The following is a 20,543-nucleotide window of genomic DNA, read 5'->3' as shown; positions in this document are numbered from 1 at the left end:
GTCTCGATACTGCCAGACAAGTAACATAACACGGATCGTAACCAAAGAAAAAAAGCATTGGGGTGGGATCTCTATCAAATTTTGAAAAATAAATAATTTTACCATGCCAGCCTGAGTCTATTTGGGAAAGGTATTTAGCTCCCATTTCCTTGGCAAAATATAGAAGCCAATAATGTGTTCAAAGTGTCGTTAAACCAAACAAACACACACATACAAAAAAAATCACGAACCTGTTACGGTCTCTCAAGACAGATTTAAGCAAATTCAGTTTTTCCCTCAAGACAAATTTAAGCAAAATCGGTATTTCATAAGCAAAATATCATGTTACTTGTTTTTTTTTCCTGAAAACAAAAAGAAAATAGTGCTTAACTTTTAGAGTTCATATTTTTTATATTCCGTGTGCATCTGTGTATATAAGTGAGAGAAATATTTCTGAACATTTTGTACCTGTATTAGCCTAGATATCTCTGATGAGATTTAGTCCGTTTTATATTTGGGCTGTGCTAGTTTTAGCCTAGAAACCTCAGATGAGATTTAGTATGATTTATATTTGGGCTGCGAAAGCTTTGAATTCCAGTCACTTTATACAGAATGGTGTGTCAATAAATTTCCTGGTATAAAACGTAATTGCTCAAATAAATATAAACTAAATCGATATAAAATAAGATAACCATCAAAAAACCGAGCAATCAAACTATGTTCTATTTTGTTAACTGACAAATGATCGGAGCAACGAATGCCTTTACAGCTGAGGATGCGAAGGGTGGGGGCGAAAAAGAGGAGCTAACGTGTTCGCCATATTGAAATAAGGAACGTCTGAACGAAACCACCTCCAGAAAAGTTGTGCGCCAGAATCTTGTGTCACGAATTTAAGACCGTAACTCCTGGCTTATTGAGACCGCTGCTAAGTGTCTGAGATTTCATCTGAAATGGATGATCATTTTATAAATGGTTTCACCAACAAAACAGGTTAATGAAGCAAATTGCAAGCGTTCGATTTCTTCGATGAAATTTGAAATTTCTACACATTACAAACCACATGAGTAGTTCTGTTACTTTTGGCTGTTTTCATCAATCTGAATAATTTAGTAATCCAATTTATACATTTTAACATGAATATTTGTAACATGAATATATTCAAGGCCATATGTGCTTGATTAGTGTCCGAGTGAATCCAAATCTTGTATACTGTACTTATGTATATCTCTCAATCCATCAATCCAACCACCTATTATGACCAAATAAGTTTTTTTTCCTTTAAATCACGAAACAAATAAAATGAATAATAAATTGAGAAATTAATGAATAAAGTAAGTCTTTATATAAATAAATTCATGGATACATTGCTTTTTAAAAAACACAAGTTATATGTAGGATTTAATTGATCGCGTACGCTAAGTTGATGACTCTTAAGTCAGGCGTGTAGTTGGGATTCTCAGAAAATAGCAGTGGGATTCTGAGTTCTAGGAGTGAAGAGTACCAATGTGAAATTCTTTAGAGAGCCTTTACTACATATACATCCTTGTTTATAAGTTTAAACCATATTCGAAAAGCATAGACCCTGAGCTGTGTTTTAATACGCCATCATAAAAGGGTTTACACTAAACGGTATGCTTATAATTTCTTACAAATGCAGTAGGACATATCGGACTGCACTGTACTGTTCACGGACAGGAGCAGTTTGTGCAAGTGTACGTACAAATAGTTTTCGTGTGGTTTATGTTATTAGAAAGCCATCAACTACTCTTGTTATATTTTCTCATCCCCATTTGGTTGCACTGCTTGATGAGTATATTACCAAACTCATAGCACTGCTTGATGAGCATATTGCTATACTCATAACACTGTTTAATGAGCATATTGCTAAATTCATAGGACTGCTCGATGAGCATATTTATATATGCTATAGCACTGCTTGATGACCATATAGCTAAACTCATAGTACTGTTTGATGAGCATATATCTAAACTCACAGCACTGTTTGATGAGCATATATCTATACTCATAGCACTGCTTGATGAGCATATTTCTATACTCATAGCACTGCTTGATGAGCTTATTTCTATACCCAGAGCACTGCTTGATGAGCTTATTTCTATACTCATAGCACTGCTTGATGAGCATATTGCTAAACTCATAGCACTGTTTAATGAGCATACTGCTACATTCATAGGACTGCTCGATGAGCATATTTATATACGCTATAGCACTGCTTGATGAGCATATATCTATACTCATAGCACTGTTTGATGAGCATATATATATATATATACTCATAGCACTGCTTGATGAGCATATTTCTATACTCATAGCACTGCTTGATGAGCATATTTCTATACTCATAGCACTGCTTAATGAGCTTATTTCTATACCCAGAGCATGCATTTGGAGCATTCAGAAAACGTTCCACCGATCTTTGTTTTGTGTTAATCCCGTCATAATTCGAGAAGCAAACATGCATACTTGAAAAAAGAAATGTAAAGGTAAAAATTCATTCTTGGAAAATTCATTAGCGATGTCTCCATTTTTTTAAACCTCCAAAATCAATGGGCTGTGCGCCATTTCTCAACAACACGAATTCCTCATGGGCTAACTGGGTATAAATCAACCCATTTTCATGGTCCCAAAAAGGCCTATTTCAAGTCGTAAATACGCCTTTATTTTTTCTACTGTATGTAGTCTTTTTTCCAACCAGATCAATAATCTTAGAACTGTTCAAGAAAAATTGTCGATTTATCTATTTTTATTACTGTCCGCTCTTTCTGGAATTATGTATCGTTATGTATCATTCTTGTACATTAGCTAGGGAAGAACGGTTCAAAGTAAATATTAAGTAAATATTAAAAGTAAAAGTATGAAAACGGTAAATGGTAAAATTAGAGGGTGCTAGAAAGAGACAAAGAGGAAAGAAAACACTGGTTGTTTTTAGGGTATAGTATGACAGCATCTGCGATAGCCAAGGTTCAGATATGTTAACCCATCTACACCTTGGCGTATCGGTTAGATATTTCATTGTTTCGGATTGTGAATTTCATTGGATGCAAGCCACCGCATCAGTTAAAATCGGGTTGTTCAGATTTGAACATTGCTAGCTCTTCTTCCTTGTCGACTATTTTTATTTCTCTATCAACATACTGCAGAGTAACTATGAAAGGTGTACATGCCTGACGTTAATTTCAAGAACAACACAAGCCCGAAACACCTAGTTCACAAATATATCCATATCTTTGATTAGTAAATAATAATAGCTGAAAAAAATCACACAATAGCCTTAAATTAAGAAATTTGCCAGGGGCCAATTTACGAAACTGTACCCTGCCAACTCAGTACCAGTACCAATTTTCCTACTGTGAATTGTTTCGCTCTTTGTAAATAAATTATTTAACTGTGTAAAATTCAATATTTCAACTAGAAATAATTATCCTATCACAATCCTTTCAACAGCAATGAAACCCGTCTGAAGTATGGTAATGTTTTCCCAGTGCGTAACAAAATTAAAGGAGGGAGCTTCCATAATAGGAACACTAAGGACCAGTATACAGTATTTTAAAAAAAAAATAACATCACACCCTCTACACCGTGCAAACATCAGGCAAGGAAATAATTTATATGTATCTTCAGCTTCTTGAAGGTTTAAACTATGGAACAGATGTTCCTCCGTATTAAAAGTAGGCTGAGCTAATAGCACACCAGTGATGGTGCGTAAATACCAGAAGTGTTCAGATGAGGTGGAGGGAGAATTGTTATTCGCCAATAAAACTGAGTTTTGTCTAATTAGGGGGCAGGGTCCAGTTTTTATGTACAAATTTAATGCCGCAATCAGCGACCTAGTATAAAAAATCATAAAAAATCAAATACACAAGTGAGGTCAAAAAGGTCCATATTTTTAGATACCTATATTAAAACAAAGCATATGAATAGTATTCACTTGACCAGAGAAGTCAATGGCAGTTCACAGCAGAAGAGGTTTATGCACCCCAACCCCTATTTTTATACATGCATTTTTCACATCCAAATGCCATTTTTGACAGCATGTGGTGCTCACGGTGCAAACGCAAGCCCTTTCCCTGGATGGAAATTTTGAAAAACATTGTCTACTAAATCGTTTGATGCAATTCAGAATAGTTGTCATCCAAGCCGTCTTTGAGATACTCTGCTTGCCTTGAACCCACGTGTCTACTGCTATGGGAGGCTAGCTCTTCTTCCTAGCCAACTATTGGTATTTCACTATCAACATACTGCAGAGCAACTATGGAAGGTGTACATGCCTGACATCAATTTCAAGAACAACACAAGCCCAAAACACCTAGTTCACAAATATATCCATATCTATAAATACTAAACAATAATAGCTGAAAAAGTCACACCATAGCCTATCGTTAAGAAATTTGCCAGGGGCCAATTTACGAAACTGGACCCTGCCACCTTAAGAATTTGGCTGAAAATGGTTTATGTCAAAAGTTGTGTACATATCACATATTTAGACATGATCTAGTACGATGGTATAAAGGAAAACTTTTTGTGCACAAAACTAAAAATGGTTTTATGCTTTTGAAAAAGTTACCTCTTTGCGGCAAAAAGCACTGCATTATTACATTGTGAATTATGACTGACTGCATTTCTTGAAAGATTTCAAATTGTTTGCAACCTACAATGCTTTTGGTCTTTGTTTACCACCATAGCATCAGTACAAAATCAAAATTCCTTTACAATGTTTCATGAATGTCAAGAAGAGATCTGGAAGTTATAAATTTTAGGAGGGAATGACAGAAATGCTATGTTAGGTGTCAGTGACAGAAGTGAAAAGTTTCTGTAAACTCTTCTAGCAAACTTAAAGAAATCACACATTAAGTAAATCATGTGCTTTAGAAGTACTCTTAGACTGATATAAAAGAAGTGGTTCCTAACTTTTCATTATCATTCTGAAGATGCTAATAGCAGCATCAGTGTTGTGTCAGTGTGTGTTGGGGGGGGGGGGGGGGTAATCGCAACACAAGTCTAGCTAGTCTGGAGAAGTCAAAGTTTAATCAATTAACAGTAGACAATGCTGGAATATTGATATACTGATGGGTGGGACCCTAAAACTTACAAAGTGACATATCAAATAAATTCATTGATACATAGCCAATGAAATTGACCATACATATACAAATTACTCAGTACAATTTAACAGAGAAATTTCTTCTCAGACACCAATTTACTTACAACTGACTTTAATGTTTTCTGGAGTTTACAAAATCATAGTAAATAATAAGATACAGTATAGAACAAATATTTATAGTGGAAAATCCAGTTCAAGGTAAAAATCATTTCACCGGCTTGGCTTTTGATAAGCACGTACCATAAAACAACTCCTGCAGAAGCTAAATCTGTCCGTCAAAGTCACTCTCTTGTGCACTTAGATCAGAATGAGTATCTGGATGAGATTGAAGCTATTGTTTCTTTCAGCATGACTAACCGATTAATCCTAATCTCTTACCATGAAAACTGAGACCTGCAAAAAGAAAAGAAACCAGTGATATTGATGTACTTTTAACATTCAGTGAAAACATAAGACTTTCAGAGGAGAAACTGTATGTGTATTGTCAAATGCATGAAGCTGCCACTTAATTTTAAGCTTTTCCCCCTTTGTTAACTGAACCTAGAAATTTCAAGATATGTACATAACACTGAAACATTTTCTATTATCACCCAAGTGTGAGATATGAATCTCTTATGTCAACTTCAGAGTGGGGTCATGAAGGTAGAAACTATGTAGGTGTGCTAAAACTTTCATTCTTTTCACCAAAATATAGCAAGTAATATGCCATATGCATCATTATTTCTAAGACCGTTCCACTGGTGACATTCAATATTCACAACAGTATGTTTATGTATGATTCCTCTGAATTCTATCTGCTCCTGTGGAGTTAAATTACTTTAAAGAATACATGTTGACATGCTATGCAATTGTTTAGGTGTGTCTATATTGAAATGTGAATATTATTCATAAAAATAGGGGTGCAAAACCTTGACAGCTACAGAAAGTGCAAGACAATACATTATGGTTACCATTTTGTTCCCATATTTAGTAAGTTAAGTCCAAAATATGCTACTTTGTCATGATGTAAACAGTTCTCACATGGAGGTACAAAACACAGTTACCTCCCTCTCCAAAGAGCATTACATACAACACTAAGTGATATATGGAAAAAGGAAGGAGATATAATAAGGTTAATGCATAAAAATTATTTAAATATACACAAAGAAACAAAAAGGTATAATAGATGTGGCTGACTGCACCATCAAAAAATTATCAATTTTCCTTAAGGGGGCAGGGTCCAGTTTTTATGTACAAATTTAATGCCGCAATCAGCGACCTAGTATAAAAAATCATAAAAAATCAAATACACAAGTGAGGTCAAAAAGGTCTATATTTTTAGATACCTATATCTATTTTTAGATACCTATACCAAGCCGTTTTTGAGATACTCTAGTTGCCTTGAACCCACGTGTCTACTGCTATGGGAGGCTAGCTCTTCTTCCTAGCCAACTATTGGTATTTCACTATCAACATACTGCAGAGCAACTATGGAAGGTGTACATGCCTGATATCAATTTCAAGAACAACACAAGCCCAAAACACCTAGTTCACAAATATATCCATATCTATAAATACTAAACAATAATAGCTGAAAAAGTCACACCATAGCCTTAAGTTAAGAAATTTGCCAGGGGCCAATTTACGAAACTGGACCCTGCCACCTTAATACCGCACGCGTATGAGAGAGAGAGAGAGAGATGATTAAAAGCGTTCTCTAATTACAGAAGTGTACAAATCAGAAAATATATTGGGAGCAATAACCGACTTAGTGCGATTTATATAAAGAGCTCTCTAAGTCAATTGCAGTGCTCTATTATTTATTAGGGGAATTCTCTAAACAATTAGAGAATTCTATATCGATTTGAATATATGTTTAAAACAAAAAGCCACCCGTATGAACTGATTAAATGGCGGCATATGGTGCTGTAAATGAAATCTGGAAGCTACCTAACAAGTCCTGCGCAGAAATGTTTTCGTGGGTAATAAGCTAAAAAGAAATTCGTGTATTAGCAATCGAAACGGCTAAGTTCATGTATTAGCAATCGAAACGGCAAAGTTAGTGTATTAGCCTTCGAAACGGCAATGTTAGTGTATTAGCAATCTAAACGGCCAGGTTCATGTATTAGCAATCGAAACGGTCAAGCTAGTGTATTAGAAATGGAAACGGCCAGTGGTGCACTAAGGGAAAATGGCCCCGTCCGCCCCTTCCCCCTCCCCCCGCCCGTCCGTTAGTACGCTACTGGAAACGGTCAAGTTCGTGAAATTAGCACACGAAACGGTCAACCTCTCGACGTATTTTGTTTTCCTCATACAAATACTGGATTAATCTGGTGTACACCTCGCCCACCGTGTTCTGGCACTAGTAAACAACTCTAAGAAACCGTAAACAGTATTGTTTCTCAGAACGCCTGAAGCGAGTCGAACCATGTAAAATGGTAGCATGTGCTGCTGTAAATAGCATCCGGGAACTACCGAACAATTCCTGCAATAATTGTTTCCATGGATGATAAGCGTTATCTTCCAGTCTACTGCCAACACGGCAAGAGTAATGTGGTTCATGATGATACAGATCAAAGTATCATTTCTATCCGCCAGCCAATGTTAATGGTCTTGAATACTCATTTTGTTTATTCTAATTGACTCGGATGAGTTAGACTGAATGTATGCGATGTTTATCAAACTTTTCTTTTATCTTTCTATATTCATGCAAACGGTAAGATATGCACTGTGCGTGACGCGTGTTCGCGCCGGCAAACAACATCTGGAGCATAATCTGCATCTGACGTCAAAATAACATCACAGTTCGGTGTTTATAATTGGGAGAACTGAGTTGCTGACCTTACGGTTATCCACATTTTCCTGCAATTCACATGACCTATAAGTGTCGGCCAGCCTATTTGTATGGGGAATCCAGTACATTTCTGGATGGGTTTCAATTCGATACTAATATGTATTCATTGATCCGGAATTTGTATGCCATAGCAGTGATTGACAAACGGTTGAACGAGAACAATTGACGATTATTTTGTTACTATATGTGGATTAGATCAGCCTAATTTTTTACTACGGAGGAACATCTGTTCCATAGCTTAAACCTTCAAAAAGCTGAACATACATATAAAGTATTTCCTTGCCTGATGTTTGCACGGTGTAGAGGGTGTGATGTTATGTTTGATACTTTAAGCTTCAAATTTACATGACCCTTAGCGTTCCTATTACGGACCCACCCACCTCCCTTTAATTTTGTTACGCACTGGGAAATGCCTAGGCAGTCCCTGACCATGTTATTGGTATTTCTAAAGGCATCTATGGTGCTTTGGCTATAGTTATCTAGGACATGATCGACCACTGTGTTATTGCCAGGATCGAGTAACAAATGAAATAAAATATGAACTTAATGGATGGAATAACAGAGATATGAACAAAGATATAATATAGAACAACACAAGCCCCCGTATGTAAAATATAACAATTTATTCAATTACATAACGCAATTAAATTGAACATGACATTTGAATGATACACTTTCTCTTAGAAATGTAATTATAAAATTGATGTCAAATGTAATTATCCGTTCTCTTATACCGATAAACAAATTTCATCATATAATCGAGTGCCTTGTAGAAACTCATTTTATCCACATGTCAGTATAACCTGGTTGCTTCACGTCTTTTCCAAATTACCGTTGGCGATTGGTCGGCGTTGCAGTATTTCTTCTCTCTCTCTCTCTCTCTCTCTCTCTCTCTCTCTCTCTGTTATATCAACCGTGTTGGTTGCAGACTGCTCTCTTTTCCACTGTGCAGTACAGGTATGGAACTATTTTTCCTCCAAATAAAATGCAATATCCAACCTTAATACGTGTCACGTTTTTGCCTTTAGGGATCAAACAATATTCCCACATCCTTTACGTCAGATACCCTTTTATCGTAATTCAACAGAACTAAGCTATGGTCGGTTCTCGACCTAATACTGATACGCAGTCCTATTAACGTGAATTTAGGTATTTTCTATCGGCTACTCACATTCCTAACTAGAACTATGACATAACTAAAACTCTTTTATAACTATTAGGCCCTATTCCGGGCTGTACATTACTAACTGAACTGTGAGTAGACACACGTTCGTAATGCTACCACCATCGATTCTCGATTGAAAAGTATTCACAATTTAATTATACAAATCAATTAATGGACTTCATTCATTGTCTTAACTACGTTACTTGCTAATTAGCGATTCACTGGCACACATTTCCAACATAGAAAAACAAATTCTCTGCATACATTATACAAATCATTCAAGACAGATAAGTTACTTCTCACAATTCTAACAGAAGAAATGCAAGAAATCTTTAGATACATAATTTTATAACATTCAAGACAAAATACACGAAATTTCTACACTACATGATTTCTATTTCATTCAAGACAGATGAATACACGATTATTTTCTGAACTCAAGGAAAGTTGAAGAATGAATTAAAGACGAATAAATTTAGCAAATAGTTGCAAACTTACATCAGTGAACATACTGTATGCAATTGAGACCAATCTTGAGCTTTATTTAGACATACTCTTACTATGCAGCTCAATCTATCTCTTTTCGTGTCCTCAACTTTCCGACACATGTCCCTTGGACAGTCTAACGAGAAATACTTGTTATTTCCCGGAGCTAAAATTCTGGCTCCCTTCAGAACTTAGACTAACTAATATCGCGATGTAGATTACTTAAACTTTGAATTTCGTCTGGGTACGCACATCCCCTCATTTACCTTAGCCAATCGGATTATTTCTCTAACCGCCAAAAACATTTAACACTACCATCGAAGTCAGAATAACTCTATTTTTACCGCCTTTGTTAATAACCATCCTGGAAAATATCATTTTATAACACATGTTTCAACTGCCCCAAGATTTCCCGAAATTTATAGCTCTGTGTATGTCTTGACTTTGTCATTTCCCGCTACATGACCTTCCTTTAAACATATCTGTCTCACCGTTATCGAACGGACTCTAATTAAAACTCAATTATGCCTCCAAACACGGGAGGTTAACCATCGAGAACTGCCCAGTTATTGCGAGTCTAGCCTATACGTCAATCTTAATGGTTACATGACACGCTGACCACGACAGAATGTATTGCGAAATTATCAAAAATAAATTGCACCACTCAATTTAACGATGTATACACACTCGAAATGCTATACCGTGCAGAGTTAATTGCCGTAAAGTGTCTTCTTCAAATGCACACCAATGCCTGGCATTGGGAGGACTCAAACCTGAACACTGGAGCTAAAAGTAATTTTCGGTGGCATTAACGTGCAACTTTTATTAACTACATCTCTGCTTCTTCTCTGTATATTTTGATTTGTCCTATTTCTTCTTTGTTAATGGTTTTCAGGAATGATCATAGACTTAAATCCGCTGGCGCCTTATCCGAAGGCAAATCTGTTTAGGTTACAATGGAACAGTATATATGACTTATTAACATATATTATCTTATGCACACACACACACACACACACACACACACACACACACACACACACGCCAGGGGCGTATTAACCATTAAGCAGACTAAGCACGTGCTTAGGGTACCAGGGCCAAAGGGGGCACCACAAAGTTGAGAAAAGGGTGAAAAGAAAAAAAACGAATGAAGATTTGTAAAAAAAAATTGATAAAACTAGTGCAAATTGATCATAATGTTCTGTTTCTTGATCATGGTGCACCCTAGGGTTATCTTCCCAGGTGTACCACAAGGAGCACTGGTGGTGCAGTGCAATCTGACCTCTGTCGGTCAGCGTGGAAAGGATGGGGGCACCAAGATTTGTCAGTGCTAAGGCACCAGTGAGCCTTAATCCGCCCCTGACACACACACACACACACACACACACACACACACACACACTATCCCCACCAGGTTTCATCCAGGATAGCCGAGATTTTCGTTGTCATCAATTCAACCTCATTAAACAACGTACCAAACATTAGCACCTCCATTAATCGGTGCAGATGGGGTTAAAGTTTCAAGGTGAGCTCAGAGACGGACTAACTGTTGGATGGACAAGCGGACACACACACAAACACAATACGTTTCGACAGACGGACGTGATCAATGAAAATCTGTTCGCAAAAATATGGATATATTTATATACCAGACAGAGAAAAGTGACAATCTCTCTCCGAAAGGAAAATATGTGAACCGAATTTACCGAGAGGAAAAGTACACAATCAAACAATCAGTCCCTACTGCGTATATAAAATCCGGGTTTCAGGTTTGGACTTCACAACCTTGCTTCCACGTACCATATAATCAATATCAGTATGACAAAAGTATCACATAGACTAGGTTGTCCTTTGGATATGCAGATTCAAATTATCCCATCAAATTATTATAATTTCTTACTGTAATATATTTAATTCTTTGTTGTTGTTGTTGTTTCTTAAACCAATTATTATGTCCCTACAATAAATTATCAGTAATTGAATACGAAAATGTCTAAATTAAATCTCTATCTCACTCCCCACCACCACCACCACCACCACCACCATCGTAGCAAGATACGGGCAAAAATTGTATCATACAATGTCTCTTGACCTGTGAATGACGGTAAAGTTAAATCAGACCTACCAAAGGAAATGAGGAGAGAGAGAGACAGCGACTGAGACAGACAGACAGACAAAGAAACAGACGAAGATACGTAAATGATTGAGGGTTCAGTTTTCAAAAATTGATGCCAAGTGTTTGTAGTGTTCTACTTTCTTCTTTAAAACCATCTTTTATGTTAAAATCATAAGTGTGCCTTATATTGACTTAATCAATGTGAATCAAAATAGAAACTCAAAAAAGAAAACAATCAACTTATAAATTTACAAAGGTGATTGTGAATAGTCACGAAAGGCAGAGAACTACATTCTGTAGCGGACACACCCGGCAAGGATATGAGGTGTTCATTTACTCGGTCAATACACACCTGCCTGAAGTCAATCTTAACTCCATTCAAAGGTCAAATGTGTATTTGTATGTGATATATATAAAATATGTGTATAGTATGTACGTTGTATCTTTGATATACCACTCGTTGTATAAATTTTTCATTAAAAAGGCAAGCCTCGTTTTCTTTTAATGAAACATTAACACATCTTATTCAGTTTGGAAACCCACTCCATACTTTGGGGAAAGTACATGTATATAGTGCTGATATATTATGATCACCCGCTTTATAGGGGATACAGACATGCATATATTCGTGAAAGAAAGAGGTATCGGTGAAACAGATATTTATGAATTCCATATTTTTCAGGATATGCTTGTTGCATGATCATACTATGCGATCACAGAAGACTGTACACATAAAGGCATATAAACAATGTCGAATTATATGCAACTCAATTTATAAATCTGTGCCTTCTAAATAGCCATAACACTATTTCAAAATAAGGAAACCAGTCCAAGTGATTGAAAAAGTTTTGTTTTTAGATTTGTTGGATTACTTTTTTGCCAAAATCAATCAAACAACGTTAGTCGCTATTTTTATACACCGTCAGGTTGCACAATTCTTAGAAATCCAGTCCGACGGCAACCGGAATTCTCGTATCTGTAACTATCTATAACATGATACCTGTAAAAGAAACACATTACGGTACGCAAAGCTGTAAGACATAAGATATATCGGTGTGTATTATGTGCTTTCTAAAAGACCTTCTGCTTCGAAAAAGAAACAACATACAAGTTTTTAAGTATAATGTTTATTTATAAATGAGGAGCACCAAGGATCAAACATATGCCAGTCTATTTAGTTTAGCCAGACTAATATTAGTAGAATGGACGGACGTAAGTAATGGTAAATACAGCGATGAAGCTGAGAAAAATAATAAGTTTGGCACCCAGCCAGGTATCTCTCAGAGCTATGTATTCGTTTCCCAAGTTGCATGCAAAGAAAATGTGCTTCCTAAGCATCTTCAGTCACTAGCATTGTTTTTTGTTTTAGGTACATTTAGTTACAGAGAAGCCATACGCTTGACTTTTGTCCAAAATGGATATCCGATTCATGTAAATGTACGTACTTTATGATACTGTAATTCCAAGTAACCAAATTATGCTGGTATACCATCTTTGCGGACGGTCCGAAAATTAGTGAAAATTTCAAAAACTTACAAATATTAATGCGTGCACCATAATGCGTTTAATAATCGAATATTAATCATTTGTAGTTAAGCTGGCATACTTCAGACATTGTATCTGCATTCCGAAAATGAAGTCTAATAAGGGTAACGGAATGAAACTGAACTAAAATGAGCATAGTATGTATGTATGTATGTATGTATGTATGTATGCATGCATGTATGTATGTATGTATGTATGCATGTATGTATGTATGTATCTATAAACTCTGAAAAAAGCCGAGAAAGCTGTAACAAATTGAGTCATTAAACCTAACGAAGCCTATACGAAATGGCAAAATGCCGAAATATCAAAGGCACCCCTACCCCACCACCACCACCACCACCAAAAAATAATGCTCTGAAGTCAGAATGCATTCACGGTGTCTTAATCATCGGTATGGGGAAGAAGGTGGAAAAATCAACATATGGCGAAAATCCATACAAAAAGGAAGCCAGATTCCGTAATAGCTATTTTCTGGAATGACTTGACTACTTGCCAATAATCACAGTAATGTTCTTGCACAGATTATTGCATCGCCGTGTCAGGTAATGAAGTTTAAAAAAAAAAAGCTATTTCAGAATATACAGAATGATTTTATGGTCGTAGCTATGTGGGATATATAACGAATCGTGAGCAACATGCATGTAGATGCATGCATCATTCTATGAATAGTACACTCTCAGCTGCTAATAGTTGCGACGTTTGATACTAAGTATGCACTTGCGGAATTTTTAACTCATGCTGCAGCATAAATCGACCACTTTTTACAACTCTCTCTCTCTCTCTCTCTCTCTCTCTCTCGTTACCTTAATCTATCTTTTCTAACACGAAATTTACCATCTTTTTTTCACGTCTTCGTCGCACGACATTGTGAATCGTCCTTGACATGTAAATGAACAGGTTCCCACGAGAATCAACTTGTGATGATCTTTAATGAGTGCGACTTAGTCAGTCATGCTGATATAGTATCCACCCCTTCCATTACACTTTCGAGTTAACGTCATATTTTGTGCTTAAGAATAATTGACTCGCAAACACGATTTGGAAATATATGATATATGAACTGAGTCTTCTTTAAGGTCGGTATACAAACAATTCAGAGAAAAATCGTTTTCATTTGCGTAAATAACAAGGACCAAGCTTCAAAAGTTTTCAATTACGCAATCTTTATCTGTTGAGATTGTAGACTGGTATCTAGTAGTTCTGCTGCACTCATAAATGTGTAAACACCCACACGCATAAATATAATTTACAATGGATACAATATATCACGATACCCGTGAAGACGAACATGATGAATTGTCACGTGGTGAGGAGAAATACCTTCTAACAAATTTCGTGATGTAAAGCGCTTCCTGATTGGTCCAACACAAAAAATTTGCGTCAATAAAATCTTCATTATACCATCTAAAACATTGGCGCCCTCAAATTCTCAGACTGTTATTTTTAATTATCTCATCCATTTTGACTCTGTTATCACGTAAAAATAAAAATATAAAAAAAATAAAAATAAGATCAAGTTGTTTAAGTGTACAACGTTTTGGGTGTGGGTGGGTGTGATTTGGATTTTTTACGTAGCTTTAACAATTTTTTTCAGTCATATCGCTACGATATCTGCAGTTGGCAGTTTACAGTGATGTCTAGCACTGGAGATCATGCCGCAAACATGTAGCATGATGTCCCACCCAGTCACATTATCCTGACACCAGGCTGACCAGTCCTAACACTAACCTTTTATTGTTGAGCGCCAAGCGAGGCAGCTGTTAGTACCATTTTTGTAAGTCTTTGATACGACTCAGGCGGGGATCGAACCCACGACCTTCCACATCCGAGGCGGACGCTCTAACCACTAGGCCACCGGAGCGGTACACCGTTTTGGATAATTATTTATTGTTCCTCGTGAAGGAAACGTAAAATTAACTTTTTCGTAGAATTAATATCTTAGCGCTTCAGTGTACAGTGTAACGGTTTCTTTTTCTGCCTGATTTTCATAGTAATTAGTAATTTTTAAAACTATATATATATATATATATATATATATATATATATATATATATATATATATATATATATATATATATATATATATATATATATATATATATATATATGTGTGTGTGTGTGTGTGTGTGTGTGTGTGTGTCTTTTCACCATGCGCGCACGCAGATATATTGGGGGGGGGGGGAACATGTAGTGCTCAGCTGTTAAGTTTAACGGATATAGGTCAAAACATGTACGGGCGCCCATGCTTTTCACCTGTCAGTCGCACTGTTCGAACATTTATGCAACTGTCAGTTTATCTATCTCTGCATCAATTTGATTTGTTAAACAATGATCTATCTTGTCATTGGAGTTCGAGTATTGAATCACGCATAGAAACTCTAGTAAGGCTACAAATAACAGTGCTTATTCAGTCTAATGTCACACATAAACCCATTATATAAATAATAAATCTAAATACAAATAAGAGTAGTGTTTATGCAGTCTGACATCACGCCCTTAGATAACACTGGACAACAAATTTTTACAAAAGTCATGTTACTGAAATAAAATTAGTCAATTCTTATCAATTTTTATGTGCTGAACACGAATATGACAGTCAAATTGCAAAATTGGCTCTAGTTTTTTTGTAATCTGCAAGAAATTAATGTTTACATAACGAAATGCATTCCAATAGTAAAAGGTCAACTGTAATAGCCTACCTATAAAAAATCAAGTCATTGACTACATCTTAGATTTCTTCGCCTGTCTCTTGTACAGCTGTTCGGGAGCATCTCTGAGGAGTGTCCAGCAGTAGTCAGCCAGCATTGTAGTGGACCATTTTCCCTGGTATCTTTGTTCCATTGTTGCGATATCTTGATGAAAACGTTCGCCGTGTTCATCACTAACAATACCACAGTTGCTAGGAAAGAAATCCAAATGGGAATGAAGGAAGTGAATCTTTAGAGACATATTGCAGCCAAGTTTCTTATACTTCATCAACATGTCTTCTACTAGTTCCTTATAGTTTTCTGCCCTAACATTTCCGAGGAAGTTTGTAGAAACTAGGCGAAAAGCATTCCATGCTTGTTTCGCGTCACCTTCCAGCAAGTTGTTGAACCGGTCATCTTTGAAAAGCTCTCGAATCTGAGGACCCACAAAAACTCCCCCTTTAATCTTTGCTTCGCTGAGTCGAGGGAATTTTTCATGCAGGTATCGGAATGCTGGCAAAGTCCGGTCAATGGCTTTCACGAAGTTCTTCATCAAACCTAGTTTGATGTGAAGGGGTGGTAGCAAGATTTTCTGAGCCTCAACCAGAGCTGGGTGTTGGATATTCTTCTCTCCAATGGCTACATTCTGCCTGTGAGTCCATTCCTTCCTCATGTAGTGCATTTCCCTTGCTCGGCTATCCCACTCGCATAAGAAACACATGTATTTTGTATATCCTTGCTGCAGTCCCATTAAAAGGGCAACTACCTTCAAATCACCACAGAGGTGCCAGCTGTACTTGTTATACTCAATGGAATTCAGTAGCTGCCTTAAGTTATCGTATGTCTCTTTCATGTGGACAGCATACGCTACTGGAATAGATGGAAGAATGTTTCCATTGTGCAAAAGCACAGCCTTGAGACTCAGTTTCGAAGAGTCCACAAATAGTCTCCATTCTTGTGGGTCATGAGTGATTTTTAAAGCATTCATGAGGCCCTCAATATCGGAACAGAATATCAGATTACTTTCCTTTCTGAAGAAAGGCTCCAATTGCTGGTGGCGCTTTCGATATGCAGTAATTGTGACATCTTCTTCTAGAAGATTCCATTGTTGGAGTCTTGATCCTAGCAATTCTGCCTTGTTCTTTGATAAGTCCAAATCACGAATCAGGTCATTTAGTTCTTCCTGTGTTATTCTGTGTGGGGTTGATGATGCACCACAGTGAAAATCTGGATCACTGCATGCTGATGGACCAGGAGAAGAACAGGTCGACTCACCTTTGTCTTCGTCAGATGAATCAAGAGAATATTCTGCTGGAGGTTCTGGAATAGGAAGTCCCTCACCATGTGGAACTGGTCTCAATGCAGACGGAATGTTTGGGTAGACTATTCTCGACTTCTTTCGCTTCGTTATTCCGCCGGAAAGAGGAGGAACCAAGCAGAAGTAACAGTCATTTAGGTGGTTGCTTGGCTCTCTCCACACCATTGGGACTGCAAACGGCATTGATGACCTTTTGCAATTCAACCACTGTGAAAGCTGTGTTGTACATGTAGCACAGCATATATGCGGAGCCCAAGGCTTGTCTTGGTCACCAACCTTGCATCCGAAGTAAAGATGATATGCCTTCTTCACTTGAGAATTGATACTTTTCTTCTGGTTGGCAAATGTCACTTCCCCACAAATATAGCAAAAATTGTCCGCGGTATTAACACACTTTCGAGGCATTACTGTTCTTTATTGTACGTAAATGGATAAAATAATAAGTTTTATGTAACAGTAGCTTGAACTGTCTCGCACAACGTCTAAAATATTTTAAATGCTGAACCTATCTGATTGGGCTTTATATAGTACACTGCTTACGTCAGCTTCAGCAGCCGCCTGGCATTAGTATAATAGGCCTACACATGTATAGTACACTGCTGACGTCAACTTACTTCAGCAGCCGCATGGCATTAGTATTGCATTGCATCAGAAAATGATGCAATCAACTGTGGATGATGTGAGCATGATGGTATTATGCAATGTTACATCATTATTCCGGATGTTGCTGCAGTCCTACTGGAGAAATTTACACAGTGAAACATAGAAAATGAGGTATATGAATATCTTCAAAACGAGAGCCAATACAAATTTTTCACGGTTATATTCGTGTTCGGCACACCAAAATACTACAGATTAGGGCCTTTTCAAGTCAGTAATGATTTCACTGTTGACCAGTGTAATATGACAGCAGGCAGTGTTCAACAGGAAGGAGACTGATGCCATACCATATCCTTAGATAGTTTATACTGACTGACATGTGTGCGTGGGATTTCGCTTACCGGAGGAGGTAGCTACCTCTTGCTTGACGTGGTTGCAATTATTAGACCATGCAGTTTTATATCAAAGCAGGCACTTTCGTTGCCCATGCATACTATCAATGAGGTACTATCTTCGTTCTATAATAAAATTACTATTTTCGTATTCTGAACTGTCAGTTTATTTTATATCAAACAGGCCCGGGGCCCCGGCCGAACAGCAGTTTTTAATTTAATAAAAGAAAAAAAAATTTTGAACAAGAATTAGGAGAGGCCCGGGTGTTTCTTACCCCAGGGCCCGTGATCGTTCTCTATGGCACTGTCTGGGGTCTGGGTCTAGTGCAAGCAGTGATTACGCTGGATATTTGCATTGTGCTGTTGCATCCACGATCGTGGTATTTTCACTCTACTAGTAACACTTAGCAGGAACTAAAGCAGGTTAAACATACTTTTTATGCTTCAGTGATTACGTTTAAGTTTTGAATTTAACTCTTTTTCATCTATAATGGATTAATTCATCTTAGGAATACAACTTACCAAAGGCTAATGGTCAATGTCACGTCTAGGTACTTAAACTTCAGTAACAAGACAAGGTAAACCCAACAAGCATTCCATTTTCCAAACTGCAAATTTATTTAAATAAACTAAAAAAAAGTCAAACAAAGTGAAAGAATAAAAAATAACAGTTTATGAATTCCTAATTGCTATTATCTATTTCTCACTAATCGGAAACAGTCGAAAAGCATTCCTGATGAAGGTTCTAAAGTGTGTATGTCCTACCATGCTTACACCATTGAAATATCACAGTTCTATTATAAGATAAGAAAGAAAAAAGTTTTGTTTTTTCAGTTAACCAGACAATAAACTTTAAATATCGCTATTCATTCATAAAGCGAGACTTTGCAATTTTTTTACGTGACAAAAGATTCTAACAATTATATACCCAGACATTATTAATAAACAAGGTTATCATATTATTTACTTCAAAATAAACGGAAAATGCTATTTAGCCTTGCATGTTTAAAAAATAGTTTGTTTTAATTTTTATATCTTGATGATTTTTATGGACTTATGGAAATTTCATTTATATTATGTTACTCGATCGTACATGCAAATGTGTCTCAGGAACAGCCAGACCGACTTCTTTAACCATTGACTTAGTAAACAGTAGTCTAGTCCTTGTAAGCATTTAAAATTGCAATGAAAACAAAAAGCTGCATCACTTTCTTCTCGTCCACTGTAGTTTGTGTGTGTGTGTGTGTGTGTGTGTGTGTGTGTGTGTGTGTGTTATTCTTGGGCCAGACCTATATGTAGAAACATGAGCCTTAGCTCCACTAGGCTCTAAGGCTGTGTCATTATGTGGAAACACTGAGCTCCAATGGGCTAGGCCCAGGCCTATATGTGAAAACATGAGCCTTAGCTCCACTAGGCTCGAAGGCTGTGCCATTATGTCGAAACATTATGCTCCAATGGGCTAGGGCTAGGCCTATATGTGAAAACATAAGCCGTAACTCCATTAGGCTCTAAGGTCAGACCTATATGTCGAAATGTAAGTCTCATATGCATTGATCTTAGAACTATGCTGTGTGGAGGAGGAAATTTAGATAGTTACAAAGAGCTTAGGTTACCAAACAAACATTGATCATGTACACGGGAAATCTACTTCTTTTCACGGGACACGTGACAAGCCATGAACTATTTTCAATATTTTGGTGACTTAAGTTGGATATCATATACGAACTAGTATTTAAAAAACCGCTAAATTTCCAAACCCCGTGTCTGGAAATCAATAATGTTACAGATAACTAGATGATAAATGTCTGTCAAGTGTGGATTTGAGGGTAGTTTGATTGTTTGTGACATTTATTTTATCATCTATGCCGTTTATCAACATACACTGTATCAAATAATGAGAGTTGAGTCTGAAAATGAAGATTTGTGTCAAACAGACTCTACAAAATTTAGTTACCACATTACAAAAACCAAACATATGACAGTCTTGTTTCCAGGTCTCTAATTAACTTGCTTAATTTAAATCCACTGAATAATCTGTAATCTGACACCGATTTTGCTACTACAAGTACGCTAATATAAATATGCACGGCTATTCCACTTTATATAATACCACACACACACACGCGCGCGCGCGCGAGCGCTCTCTTTGTACAAAAATTAAATACTTTTGAGGAAATAACGATGACAATTCAATGAAATATGCTATGCAACATATTCATAGACACTTCATTAACATATCTATAATTTCTCATATATGACTCAGTCTTTCTTATTGTCGCCGATTTTGGAGCTGACAT

At 36.8% G+C, this 20,543-nt stretch overlaps 1 long non-coding RNA gene across 4 annotated transcripts in view; it reads right to left on the bottom strand.

The window, feature by feature from the left end:
• Positions 1-5,024: 5,024 nt before the first annotated feature.
• Positions 5,025-20,543, bottom strand: part of LOC149801426 (uncharacterized) — a 43,843-nt gene continuing 28,324 nt past the window's right edge. For 2 of the 4 annotated variants that reach the window (XR_016420648.1, XR_016420647.1), the window contains exon 3: positions 5,028-5,494. This is a non-coding gene — a long non-coding RNA (uncharacterized LOC149801426). Of the gene's footprint in view, positions 5,495-14,083; positions 14,517-20,543 lie in introns of those variants that run through there. The other 2 variants (XR_016420646.1, XR_016420645.1) reach the window with 2 other exon arrangements.

Source organism: Sinohyriopsis cumingii, chromosome 4 (assembly GCF_028554795.1).
Source record: "Sinohyriopsis cumingii isolate HCF-2022 chromosome 4, ASM2855479v2, whole genome shotgun sequence".
NCBI classification, from domain to species: domain Eukaryota; kingdom Metazoa; phylum Mollusca; class Bivalvia; order Unionida; family Unionidae; genus Sinohyriopsis; species Sinohyriopsis cumingii.
This window is presented reverse-complemented; position numbering and strand designations above follow the sequence as displayed.